General features: G+C 33.7%; 1 pseudogene; it reads left to right on the forward strand.

Moving 5' to 3' along the window:
- Nucleotides 1-10,911: 10,911 nt before the first annotated feature.
- LOC112652705 (AP-5 complex subunit mu-1-like) lies at nucleotides 10,912-12,980 on the forward strand (annotated as a pseudogene).
- Nucleotides 12,981-13,338: the final 358 nt, after the last annotated feature.

A 13,338-nucleotide genomic window follows, 5' to 3' on the forward strand; every position in this document is an offset into this window, starting at 1 on the left:
AAATTGAACACCAATAAAAATAAATAAATAAATAAATAAAAAAAAAAGAAAGATATAAGTCAAAAGGAGTTAAAAATAAGTCATTATTTATTTGGAAAAGGGAGATACTGCTGAAGCATAGTTCTTGAGAGATCAAGAAATATTTTGTCCCCGTTGAGATAGACTCTAAAGTGCAAGTGGAATGTGGAACAAAGGAGAGGATTCAAGACTGAGGAGCATCTTTGTAGAAATAATGAAGATCTGAAAGTATAAGCATGTATTTTAAAAAATCCCTAGTTTGGACAGGTCTTGTGTTTCATTAAGGGGATTAGAAAAAGATAAGACTGAGGAAGTTGAGTGGATTAATTCAAGCAGAAAATTAAATATCAGGAAAATAAAATTGGGGTATTAAAAAAAAGACCTTAGCAATGTTGTTTTCTTTGGTGCTGTTTGTTTGCTTGGGAACTGAAATAACGGAGCCTATGGGAGAGATGGAAGAAAGAAATTGCACAGAACTTTATGGGTATTCCGGGCAAGACACACTGAGATTATGAACTGGAGAACCAGCAGTAGAGATGCCAAATAGTAATTTTGGCTTTATTTTGGAATTATCTTTATATCTCCTTATGGATGAAAAGAAAAAAAAAATATGTTTCTCTTTGTGTGAAATAGAAGCAAAAATCTGAACTTAGTGAGTTATTCTAATATAGATTAAAATATACAGTAAGTCATAGATGATGTTACATTTTTGGTCATTGAGTCAAGCAAGAAAAGTGTTAGGATTTCAAGATCATTTCCAGATATTGTGTTTTAAAAAGAACCTCAGTATTCTGATTGATTTTAGGAAAAACTCAGACAAAAATAAAAGGCTGCTCCTTCCAGGTCCCACCCTGGCCTGATGAGGAACAATGAATTCTTATACAGGCTAAAGCTTATCTGCAGTGTGAGGATGTTAAAAATGCCCTCTTGCTTTTCATCACCTCTTGAGGCATATATCTCAAACTCAGTTTCTTTCCATGTGTGATCAAATCAAACACCCACTATTTGCTGGTCTTTAACGAAAGAAGTTATTCCCATTATATTCTTCACTAGCTTTATACATTTTCAGGACATGTACACGGATAATTAAAATATCTTGCCTTAATTCTGAGGACTAAGTTGAGAGACACTAGAGTGAAGGAGACAGAAGGTACATGATATCATAATTTTGTTCTGCAAAGCTTCCTCCTCCTAAAATATTTTTAAATATTTTTAAAAACCTGTAGTATGTAAATTGGCAACAATAGCCTAAATATAGGGATATGCCTCAACTTTCAGAAACATGGCATTCTAGCTCATTGGAAATGTCAATTATTCCTGTTTGTGACTTATCTATGTTACTTATTTTCTTCTAGATTTTTAATTTTAAGATATCCATATTAATAAATTGTTTATCTTATGGTTATTATTTTTCATGTCTTCTTTAAAAACGTCTGTACCCGACTTTCCAAAATTGTGTAATATGTTTTAAAATGTTTATAATTTCGCTTGTTAAAATTAAGTTTACTATGCATACTGTGAGATAAATATCCAATTCTTTTTTGTTTTGGAACAATTTAATCTTTACCTATTTAAGATCCTTTCTCCATTAAGTGATTGTACTACCTCTGGCCCACACATTATCTCTTCATGTGGTCTAGTCTGTTTTTAAGCACTGTATTCTTTCTATTGTTTTATGTTTCTCTTTGTATATCAATATCATATCATCCTAATTAATATGGTTTTATTATGACCATTGTCATCTGGAAGGGAAAATCTGCCTCTTTGATTTTCCTTAGCTATGCATTGACAATTCTTAATAATTTACTCATTTATAAATATGCTAGAATCATTCTGTCAGATATATTTTGTTCCATGCAATAATATACATTGAGATTTTCATTAGAAATGTATTGCTTGGGGGATCCCTGGGTGGCGCAGCGGTTTGGCGCCTGCCTTTGGCCCAGGGCGCGATCCTGGAGACCCGGGATCGAATCCCACGTCGGGCTCCCGGTGCATGGAGCCTGCTTCTCCCTCTGCCTATGTCTCTGCCTCTCTCTCTTTCTCTCTCTGTGACTATCATAAATAAATAAAAATTAAAAAAAAAAAAAAAGAAATGTATTGCTTGGGACGCCTGGGTGGCTCAGTGTTTGAGCGCCTGTTTTGGCCCAGGGAATGATCTTGGGTCCTGGGATCAAGTCCCACATCAGGCTCCCTGCATGGATGGAGCCTGCTTCTCCTTCTGCCTGTGTCGCTGCCTCCCTCTCTCTCTCTCTCTCTCTGTGTGTCTCATTGTCTCATGGATAAATAATAGATAAAATCTTAAAAAAAAAAAAAAAAAGAATTGCTTCCAAGCTCAATTTGGGAAGGAATGACATGTTTTCTATGCATGAATATTATTTATGTTTGCTTAATTATAAAATCACTCCATAAAATGTCATGTAATTTTTTAAGTCTCTAAATATATTTTGTTAGAAGAAATACTCTTAGGTAGTCTGAACTATTATTGATACTATAATAATTTCTTCACTTAATTTTTTTAAGATTTTGAATAAATATTATCTTGTTATATAACTATATATTCCTCTATTTACATCTATTTCCATATTGTTTACTTCCCCCAATTTGTTTGTAAATTATGCTTTTTTAGTTGTTACCTTTAAAATTAAACTGTTGATATTTTAAAAATTAAGAAATTCAAAATCATTATTGTCATTTCTCCAAAATAAAAAGACTTAAAAAACCTAACTACCTCCAAATAGTTTGCATTTTTTTGTTGTACATTTCAGTTTTATTATCCTTCACTACTATTTTAGGTATTATCATTATATTCCACATCTTCCTTATTATCATCATAATTTGCATAAATGTTGTTATTCAGTAAATATATATTTAAGCTTGTGTACTATTTTTCCGATGTGTTTCTTTATAATTTCTCAGATTTTATTTTTCAAATATGTTGATTTTTATTAAAGTTCGTTCTTCAGAATCTCTTTGCTTAATGTTATCTTGATTAAAAGTAAAAGTTGGGTTATTTGGAATATATTTTACCCTTATTATTAAAAAATAATTTCATGAGCAATCTAGTTTGTCAGTAGTATCTCTCAGCTCTTTCAAAATATTTTTAAAAATCTTACTTATATTGCTTTTGAAAAACCTCTCATCATTTTTTTGTTGTTACAGTAAATTTTCATTTTTCCTTGGTTGCTTTTAATATATTTTTGGGAACTTTGTTTCGTTGCAATTTCAGCTAGAATTTGTATATAAAGTAAATATTTTGTTTTCATTTTCTGGTATATATTCTTGTTTTAGCTGTGATTTTATATCTTTTTATCAGTGTGGGACATTCTAAGAATATTCCATTGATTTGTTGCTGTTTACAGGCCTTTTAATCCATAGTCTTTCTCATTTAATTGTTGTTTCATTTTTCAAGTCTTCTTGTTTCTCTCAATTGTATTCTGAGTGATCTTTTTAAATGTATTGTCAATTTACAAAATTTGTATTCCTTTGTGACTAATGTGGCGCTTTACTCATCAATTGATTTTTGTTTCTGAGTTCATTTTCATATTTCTATTATTTCATAATTCTATTTTTTCCTCCCTTACTCATCATTGAAGTTGGTTCTATTTGCTCATTTGTCAATTAAATTTGTTTACAGATTTAAGCATCTTTGCCTGGATTGAACCAAGAGTATAATATAGCAAATTAATACTTCTTGGGTTCTTTGTTAGTAGATCTGGGATTAGTGCAGAGACAGTAGGATCTGCAATCAGCATTTAGAAGAGAATAAAAAATAAAATATGTTCCTGGTCTCTCAGAAACCGTGATAACAGAGCTCTAGAAGACCATGGTGCAGCATGTAGCTTCATGAAGTAAAAACACTAAATACTAGAATTCATCACCCAAGAACAGTATCTATTTGATTTATAAACTGGCTAATTTTACTGAAAGACTTCCAATTTACCCGACAGAGCTTATGAAGAGCTGTTGCAGTCCTCCAGAAAATAATAACTTTCCCAGGAGAAAAGAGAAAGAATTGGTGGATATATAAAAGGTTGGATGAGCGCTAGGCAAATACAAAGGGCAGTCCTGAGGATTTGGGCATGACATCAATCAAAGTATTAAGGCTAAGGACCCATGACTGAGAACAACATGGTTTTCCTGAAAAAAAAAAAAAAAGAAAAAAAAAAAAGAAAAAAAAAACAGTTATGGTGATGCTTGACTAGAGTTTGAAAAAATAACCACTGAAAAACTGTAATGTTTATTGGTCTCCAAGAGATTCTTGGTGAGGGCTCCGCGCAGGCAAATTTCAGCAGTGAGAGGGAAAAGACCAAAACATTCTCACACACACACACACACACACACACACACACACACACACACACACCTATTCTCTTGGTTGAAGCAGAAATTGTCAAGAGAGGGAGTCCTGGGAGGACTTTACTCTGTACTAAGAGATAATTGCTATTTCTCTGATATCCTTACAATTTTAAAGAAATGTTCAAAGTTCATATATTTAGGGTGTGAAAGTCAGACTTGGAAATTGACCAAGAGCACACTTCAGAGTATGCTGTCATAATCATAGGTTTTACTGCATCCCAGGAGAACTCTCTCTCATGACCTAAATTATAGAGCCAGTGTGATAAATATAAATATTCTCCAAGTCATTAATTGATGAAAACCTAGTTTGAGCTGAGATATCAAATTGGTTTTAAAAGTGTACCAAAGATTATCCTCTATCCTTTCATTGCAAATGCTATTTTAAATAGCAATTTACCAAGTAAATATATGAATTCCACTTCTCAGAGTAAATAGGTCTCTCAAAATTCGGAATCCCTGTTTATCATGGCAAAGCAAAATTTTGAAGGGGAAAACGTTTATGAATGTAACTTTCTTCCCCCCTCCTGGATAACTAGGTTGTTGACTGAAGTGACTGGCTGTTTTCCTTATCAGGCCAACATAACCTTAATACTATTGGGAAGGCCATCAAGAGCTTCCAGAAATCAGATTTTAAAGCCAAATGTGATGTGCAAGTATTTTCCTTTCCCTTCATTTTAAGACTGCCATTCTGGAACATTCAAAAGTGTTACATTCATAACTGAGACAGAACAAACATGCAAAGCTATGTTTTTCAAATTTTGTTACGCATTTCAAACTAAGTACTGTTTTGATTGCTGCAGAAAAATAAAACAGCTTGCAAACTGATACAGAATACAGAGCTGATATGGTCATTTTCTAGCATTTTAAGATATTTATGAAGTTTTTTTCTGAATTTTCACTTGGAACACAACTGGAGTTCATTCCAATAAATTACCCTGTTTTAAGTACAGATTTGCAACATAGTAGAGCTAAGATCCAAAAGCAGATTTTCTGCTCCAACCACTATTCTATAAGTCTTGTTTTAGTAGGAAAAATAAATAAATGAACAGAAGAAATATTTCTAAATTTTAAAACACTATGGCAAAACTATGTTCCATTATGTCAACATCAGTACCCTTAAGTGTGTCATATAATATTTACGCACAAAATAAATTGAAATGTGAACTTTATCCATACATGTATTGGATAATTTTAATTTTCTCCTCTGGTTTTGTGGGTAAAGGGTAAAAAGTGAACAAAGAATGACTTAAGGAGAGTTTGTTTAATATATGCAGAGAATGGTCAATTCTCCACTCATGAAAAGGAGCAATATAAGGTGTCTTGCTTTAACAATACTCCAGCTGGTCTTAAGGGTTAACTTGCTTCACGTTGACACACTCCTTGCTTGCTGATCCAACACCCTTGAAAACTAATTTATTTTCTTTGAGATCTGCAGACCACTGGCTTTGGGGAAGGAAGGACCAGAACTCTCCCAGGCCAGAGAGGCCAGGATGACCCTTTAAAGCAGCCTCAGCTTTCTGATTAGTCCAGCAATCTTTTAAGCAAAATGTTTTTTTCTTTTTTAAGGTGACACATAACTTTACTTTAAGCCAATGACTTTCCCTTTGCACTTCTATAGACTTTGCCTTCCTTTCTAGAAAGAATAGGATGCTTTTGGAGTACCTGGGTGTCTCAGGTGGTAGGCGACCAACTCTTGATTTTGGGTCAGCTCCTGGTCTCAGGGGTCACGAGATCCAGCCCTGCTTGGGACTCTGTGCTCAATGCAGAGTCCACTTGAGATTTATTTCCCTCCCCTCTGTCCCTCTTCTTTCTCTCAAAATAAATAAATAAATATTAAGTAAAGTATTTTTAAAAAATACAGTACTTTTATACAACTGCTGAGTACCAAGGAACCAGACCTTCTTGCATTACACAGTGAGATAACTCTGTAGTTGGCATCACTGAATCTGCATGTTACCGAGAAATGTCACAGACGACTGCACTCCCTTAACTGTGATTTAACCCCTTTAAAAATCTGTAGGCCAGGTGGAAAGTTTTGAGTTGGCTGTTGGTCAAGAGTCTGCCTTCTCCCCAAGTTGCCTGCCTCCTGAATACAGCTCAAATTCCTTTCCAATCAAAATTTATCTCATGAGTGTTGGCCTTTTGAGTGTAGCAGCTTGGGTTTCAGTATCATTGGTAGATATGGATTGCTATAACAGAATACTATAGACTTGGCTTATAAACAAGAGTAATTTAATTTTAGGATCCTGGAAGTCCAAGATCATTTTTATGTGCATGTCTAAATTAATATTTTCCTCAGACAAGCAGTATGCTATCCATTTACACCATTTAAGGTATTAACATTTATAAGCAATGATAATTTTAGCTATTGTTAATAGTTATGAGATGCTTTACCTTGTTCACAACATGTATTTGGCTTTTTGATGGCCTGGAGAATTCATGGCAACTTTAAAAGATACAGTGTTGATAATTCATGAGACAGATATGTGATATTGATGACTTCTTAAGATTTTATTTTTGATCAGAAGGATAATGGAAGAATTTGGTAATATAAGGAATAACTATCAGCTGTGTGTTGCCTCAATTCTTTAATGTGCCATCCATGTTGGCTACCAAGGGACAGCCAAGTCAAGGGGTATACAAACTTAGTGTTGACCAAACTCTGCAAAACCTGTTAGGTACATTGCTTGGTACTAATGTAACAGCTTAGAAAATGTTGATGTTTGTCATTGATCTCATGCACATGTTTGTATAGACATTAGTGTGTATATAATCACTTAATGAATATCTCAGGGAACACATCTACACTCAAATTGACTTTTAACCCAGAAGCCTTTAAGAATTTTTATTTTAATATAATCCTACTCTGACTTACCTTTTCATCTTCATATTCCTATGTAATGATTATTGCATAATAAAAATGACAGAAAAGATAAATAAAAGTGACACAAAACTATGCATATGTTTGGATTATGCTTTTTCATAATAGCATAATGGTACTATAATCATAGATAAGGAAGCTTTGCCAAATTCTATTCTTAAATATTTTTATAGAAAAATTAATGTAAGTTACAAATAAGACAAGTGGCTATCAATCTATTCATCTCCATTTATGGCAGAAAATGGTCTCAAATTTGTTGACATTTCAGTATCTCAGATTCCAAGTGATTCTGGAAGCTCAAAACCAAAACAGTGCATTATTTACATTCATAATTTGCCTGCTTTTGAGGAAAATGACATCTGTGCAATTTTTTCCTTCCAAACACATTAATTTCTACATAGGCTGAATTTAGAGCTGGGAAAGCTAATACAGAACATCAGTACTATCTTGTCACATATTACATAATGACATTTCAAAATATAAATAGTGTTTTCTAGTGGACATACTATTCACAGAAAAGTATAGGTCCATGTCTTACACTATAAATATGTTAATTTCATAATAAAATTCCTTAAAATATTCTTAGTAATATTTAGTTAAAAATGATGCAATTTCTTTTTGGGAGGTTGGTCCAATTCTTTGAGTTTTAACATATGCAGAGATTCATGTGTCCATCATCATAATCAGAATACAGGAAAATTCCATCACCCAAAAAACTCTCTCACGTAGTCAAAACTCTCCTTCACCCCACATCCCCTACAACACTGATCTGTTTTCCATCTTTATAGAATTGTCTTTTCCAGAAATTTGTAAAACAGGAATTATAATGTATTAAGCCTTTTAAGATTGCGTTTTTTAACTTAGTATAACATAGTATGTAGTCCTTCCATGTCATTGGTTGTGCCAATACTTTGTCCCTTTTTATTCCTGAGTAGTATCCCATTGAATGGATGTATGGTTTACCCATTGACATCTTGAAGAACATCTAGCTTACTTCCAGTTTTTGGAGATTAAATGATAGTTCTATAAACATTCATGTGCAAGTTTTTGCATGACATGATTTTTGTTTATCTAGGTGGAATTCTTAGTTTTATGTAAGTATATGTTTGGCTTTACAAGAAACTACTAAAGTGATATCCAAATTGGCTGTACCATTTTTCATTCTGTACAAAAATATGTGAGATACAGTTGCTCTATATCCTTGCCAGCATTTGGTAATCTTTTGTATTGTTAAGCTTTTGTTTTGCTTTTGGTTTATCCATTTTATATAATTATTTAAAGATTTATTTTATTTTATTTTTAAGATTTTATTTATTTATTCATGAGAGACACAGACAGAGAGAGGCAGAGACACAGGCAGAGGGAGAAGGAGGCTTCCTGCATGGACTCCACCTAGGGATCCTGGATCATGACCTGGGCCAAAGGCAGATGCTCAACCACTGAGCCACCCAGGTGCCCCAGTTTTATTTATTTTAGAGAGAGACAGAGTGCATGAGTTGGGGTGAGGCAATGGAGGGAGAGGATGTTCAAGCAGAGTTCCTGCTGAGGGCAGCACCCCATATAGGCTCAATCCCAGGACTCTGAGGTCATTGTTGAAACCCAAACCACAAGTTGGCTCCCTAATCGACTGAGCCACCCAGGAACCCCTTATTTTAGGCATTTTAATAGGTAAATAGTAGGTGCTCATTGTGGTTTTAGTTGTACTTCCCTAATCATTAATGATTTTGTGTACATTTTCATGTACTGATTTCCCATTCATTTCTTTTCCTTGGTGAAATATCTGTTCAATCTTTTTGCCCATGTTTTTATTGTTTTTTGGTTTTGCATTGTTGAATTTTGAGAGTTTTTATATGCTCTGATTATAAGTCCTTTGCCAGATACGAGATAGGCAAATATTCTCTCCCAGCCTATAGTTAGTCCTTTAATTTATCTTTTCATCATGTGGTACATGTATACTAAAATAAGAACGTTTATAATTGATGAAATCATAACTTACTTTGCTCTACCTATAGTTGTCTTATTCACATAAATCTGAGTGGCCACAAATTCTCTTCTGTATAATTATTATGTAAGTTTGAATTTTGCATTTAATTTAGAAGCTGTGTGACTGGGGCACCTGGGTGGCTCAGTCATTTAAGCATTTGATTTTTGATTTTGGCTCATGTCATGATCTCAGGTTCATGAGATGAAGCCCTGCTTTGGACTCTGCACTGAACAGGGAGCCTGCTTAAGATTCTCTCTCTCCCTCTGCCTCTGCCCCTCCCCTCCCTACTCCTAACTAAGCAAGCATGTACTCTCTCTCTCTAACAACAACAACAACAAAAATCCCACAAAAAGAAAGAATAAAGAAAACGTTTTTTAAAAATTAAAAAAAAAGAAGCTGTGTGACTGAAGGTTAACTGACTTAATATTGTCTAGTCTTAGTTAACTGATACATAAAATGGAATGACAATAATTATTTAATTATAAATTAAATGCAAAATTCAAACTTACATAATAATTATACAGAAGAGAATTTGTGGCCACTCAGATTTATGTGAATAAGACAACTATAGGTAGAGCAAAGTAAGTTATGATTTCATCAATTATAAACGTTCTTATTTTAGTATACATGTACCACATGATGAAAAGATAAATTAAAGGACTAACTATAGGCTGGGAGAGAATATTTGCCTATCTCGTATCTGGCAAAGGACTTATAATCAGAGCATATAAATACTCATAATAATGTATGTAAATGCACTTAGCACAATGTATAGACTATAATGAGTACTCAGTGATATAAATATTAGTTAGTAATCTTCTAAAAATAAGTTCATAATAGTAATGAACAGTTAATTTTTTGATTTGACATATTTTAAAACATTTTAGGCTTCTGTTCCTTTGTTGTTTTACTCTATTTTTATTTTATTTTATTTTTTAATTTACATTTTGCTCCAGTATAAAATATTTTCTTCTATATGCCAGATATTTATCAAATTTCAATTGTAATATATCAGCTAAATTCTATAGTGACAAACCTGTGTACAGCATTATTTTACATCTGGGAATTTTAAGTCCACTGAGTTATTTCCCCTATTCCTTTATTTTTTTAATTCTCTTTATATTCTTAATCTCAGTATTCTTATTACTTCTTGTTCCTGCAACTCAAACATGAACTATATTCACATGCTTTGGTTTTATATTTCCTAGAATAATCACATAAAAAAAAAAGTGTTTCCCTTTTTTTCTCCTTGTCTTTATACAATTGCTTCACACATAAGCAATATATCTTTTATCCCACAAAATGATTCTTAGTGTCCTAGAGTGGAAGGTGCTTTATTTCAGAGTTTCTCAAAATCATGAGGAAGATGCAACTCATTTTGCATCTTCCTGATATTGTGATATGTTATCTGGTTAGGAAAGGTTTCTAGATTTGGATAATTTATGAACTATTATTTTATTTATTTTATTTTATTAAAGATTTTATTTATTTATTCATGAGAGAGAGAGAGAGAGAGGCAGAGACACAGACAGAGGGAGAAGCAGGCTCCATGCAGGGAGCCCGACGTGGGACTCGATTCCGGGTCTCCAGCATCAGGCCCTGGGCTGAAGGCGGCGCTAAACCGCTGAGCTACCCAGGCTGCCCAGAACTCAGTATTTTATATGTCAAAATGAATACAGATTCTTATTTCCAGATACTCAAAAATGGTAAAAAGCAGTTTATTAATTGGGGTCTTAAAAGATTAAAAGCAAAAGATAAAGGTGGGTTTAGCCCCCTCGTTCTGAGAATCTCAAATTGTTTATTTTCTATAAGTTTATCTCCATCAAAATGTCTATGACTGGACTAAATTTATGTCATCTCTGAATCTATTAATTGTGTCCTGATTGTGATTGCATGGATTGTTCTTGAAACATAAGCGATCAATTTAAAACTCAGAGGATCACATGCACAAACCAGAACAGCATATTTCCTGTCTATGGTTGAGCTCTCTGATAGTGCTTTTCTGCTCTACAGTGCCTCATCATCTGCCACCCAAACCATATTGATTCCTGAAAGCTTTCTATATTGACTCTGCTTTTCTTCTCATTCAAGTGATGCAGTTTGGGTTCTCCTGGAGCAGATACCGAATTGCAAAAGGTATGTTGAAAAGTAATACTCTGGAAGAAAACAAAAGTGGAGGCAGGTAGGACTGTGCATAGCAAATAATCAGACTGTGATTCCAACATGAAAACATCTGACTCAGCCCAACTGAAAGTTCCCAGAGCAAATACTGCCTGTTAAAGAAATCCCTTTGTTGGACAGAAATGGCTAAACCCTTTTACTACCTTTGTGATCAGCCATTGGCTGGGCACCTCCCCTGTAGAGCATAGATGCTGCTCTAAAAGGTAGGTGTATCCTGAAAGTCCGAAGCGCTGCACACTTTGACACATTGTAGTTGGGCAGAGGGTCCTTCTAGGATGAGATAGTGTAAGTGGTATTTCTGCTTTTCCAAGTCTGACACAAAAGCTAAATAATAATAATTAATAATAATAATAATACATCTAATTTCTTTACCTCATATTAATAACCTTATAAATTAATTTATTTCTATGTCTATGTATAGTTATAGGTAATAAGTCAGAATCTATTACTAAGGTAAACCACAGCTAAAGATTTAGTATTGTTAAAATGTCCATACTACCCAAAGAAATCTATAAATTCAACATAATCCCTATCAAAATACTGACAGCATTTTTCACAAATGTAAAATAATACTAAATTTATATCGAACTATGAAAGACCCCAAATACCAAAAGCAATCTTGATAAAGAAGAACAAAGCCAAAGGTATCACAATTCCACATTCAAGATAAAATTTTGCTTTTGAGACACATCCATAAAAACATCCAGCCTAGAAATTTAGAACATTCAAAGAAAAACCACAGGTTTCTATTTCTATCACTGAAAAGGTAAAATCCATGCAACATGATAAATAGGATATAGCAGATACGTGGCAAATTGTCAGAACTATCACTTGCAAGTGTGATTTAGAAGGAATCATGCCAAATATTACCATCAGCTTGAGTCTCCCTACCAATGGATTTCCACTTGAGAATATTCTAGTTCATCATTGTGTGACTTCTCTTGACTCTGCCATTCTAACTTTTAGTAGCACTGATGCAATGGATGCTTCTGCATTTAGTGGACCTTACAAATTTCCATTCACTTCTCCTTTGAGTCATTCAACTTATGCTACTATACTTTCCAGGTCCCTGTCCCTCCAATTGTGGATTTTTATCAAATGAAAGAGGAAGGAGTAAAAATAAAAATAACAGTTAATTTAAAACTTTATGAACGTGTGAAAAATAATTTTGAATTCTGTGAAGCTCATATACCTTTTTTATAACAGAGGCCCGATTACATATGTGGAATGCAAAGTTAGTTTTGGCCAGCTTGAAGTATTTTCAGAGAAAAGCTTATTGATCTGGGTTATTGGATAGAAGGTCCCCAAATTGATGGAAGTTAGTCTTTCTTGAACTATAACTTTTGGAGCCAAGAGTCACGGGAAGCAGCCATTTGACCAGATTTGCATTGGAGGTACATATTTAAAACTTCATTTTAGAATCTTAGATTATATACTCAGCTCAAGTTTTTGCATCAGGAAAACCAAAAATAAGTACATACTGGAAATGAATTTCTTCTGACTATTTGGAATTCTTAAACTCCTGATCCACTAACTCATGGATCATTACTACTGTAATTATTCCATGTTTAAATAGGATTTATATAATGGTAACAGCTTAAATTAAATAGTAGTCTTTTATTTTTAATGTATATGCATAGAACCTATGAGTGAAGAAGAATCATTGAATGACTCAAGTATAAAAATGCTTGGGTTTAATATTTTTAGTCTATCTTCGTTTGAAAAACATCTTTTTTAAAAAAATATTTCATTTATTCATTTGAGAGAGAGCACACGAATTGGAGCTGAAGCAGAGGAAGAGGGAGGGAGAGGGAGAAGCAGACTTTCCACTGAGCACAGAGCCTGAACCCAGAGCTCAATCCCAGAACCCAGAGATCTTGACCCAAGCTGAAGAAAGACACCTAATGAAGTAAGT

This window comes from Canis lupus, chromosome 4 (assembly GCF_003254725.2).
Source record: "Canis lupus dingo isolate Sandy chromosome 4, ASM325472v2, whole genome shotgun sequence".
Taxonomy (NCBI): Eukaryota; Metazoa; Chordata; class Mammalia; order Carnivora; family Canidae; genus Canis; species Canis lupus.